This window comes from Rhea americana, unplaced genomic scaffold, assembly GCF_003343005.1.
Source record: "Rhea americana isolate MKP2758 unplaced genomic scaffold, rheAme1 scaffold_118, whole genome shotgun sequence".
Classification (NCBI taxonomy): Eukaryota; Metazoa; Chordata; class Aves; order Rheiformes; family Rheidae; genus Rhea; species Rhea americana.
The window spans coordinates 2,673,197-2,674,832 of record NW_028185239.1 but is presented as its reverse complement, the minus strand read 5'-3'; positions in this window follow the sequence as shown (position 1 = coordinate 2,674,832).

Below are 1,636 nucleotides of genomic sequence, written 5' to 3'. Positions count from 1 at the left end.
CTTCAGCAGTTTTGTGTCTTAAGGGAGTTTTCTAATGTTTAAAAGGTTCTGTGTCCTTATTTTTGAGCCTTTTTTTTTAAGACTTACCTGCTCCTTTTATAAATTGAAGCAGTTGCAGTATGAAATTGCTGTACTGTGATGTACACGCTACCTTTAAATGACTTTGGTACCACACCGGGTTATTTACTTGTTAGCCCAGATTTGCTTCTAGGATAACTTATCCTGCTTCTCACTTGTGATTTGCAGCTTTACTTTGCTACTATGGCATGTAGGTACTTGATTGCATTATTGGGAGCCTTTGTAAAAACAATGTTTACTTTCTTTACTGAAGGTATAACTATGGAAAAGCYGTTCAAAACCACAGTGCCCTCAAGAGGGTGCTTAAACATCTGAAGTGTCTTGAGTTGACAGGGAATGGCCTGSAGCCCATGGAGCCTTTGGTTCCAGTTTCATGAAGGGGTGACAGATGGATATGGCTGTGCTCAGAAGTGGTGCTTGAACGGTCCAAAGAAAGAATGCTGGAATCTACTGATACCAGGGGAATTTTGAGATGAGTTCAGCATGGCTTAGTCCAAAATCAAAAGCCACAGTCATTTCCTTCCTTGTCTCATGGAAGAAAATTGGGTTAACGTGGTATCTGACTGTTCAAAGGGCATTACATAACCCCTGTTGCTCACATTTTATAAGAAATCTTAGTATTAACTGTTTGAACTGATGTAGATCTCTAATATTCACACCTTTCTACAACCCTCTTATGGAAATGACATAAAGACTTCTTAATTAACTTTGGAGCTCAATATTACTGGCAATTTAATCAGGATTATCTATGTGAATCTGTGTGAWTCCCTTAAGTTGCTCTAAAATGACTAGAATTAAGAATTCCTGGCATCTTCCAGAATTACAGAAGAGGTTGGGAACAGTGTAGTTGCACATCAGACCAAAGTCTTTTAACAAGCTSTGTGTTTGCAGAGATGAGTGTGATGTCAGTAACAATTAGAAGTATTTCTTTAAGAGCAGAGCAGAAMTGAACTGAAGATGCACAGTGTTTAAAATAATCACAAGTAACCCTTTAATCACAAGGGTTTTTTGAGAGAGCAAGTAGTGCTTGTAACTCCAAAAGACAACATTTGTGGTGCCTTGTAGATTATATCAGTGCTCTCAAACTATTTGTGAGACCTGCTGCAGTTTTATTTAAAAGATACTAATTCTGAATAAAAGACTCCCATTCTTATGGCAGAGATGTATTTCAAAGCTAGTAAGCCATAAATTGTATACGTTGCTAAGTAATTGCATGTGTGCATAGCCACGTGAATGATAGTTAGCATTTGTACTGTAGATGCAAAGACTTGATAAACACGAAGGTGTGCATGTTCCAAAATCTGGCCCCTTGGGCTGGGCCATACATTTGCTGGCAAAATTGTTTATTTTAATAATTTGTTACTGGAGACTGTGGGCTTATGATGCCACTTTTTTTACTGATAGATAAATTCCAGTTGCAGATTTCTACTTGTGATAGTGAGAAGTAAGAAAGATCATAGCTTGATTTTCAAGGTCCTCTTCTGTAATTTTAGAGCTGACAACTTAAAAAATATATATCCACTTGTAAACTGATCGAGCAAAAAAAAAAAAAAAAAAA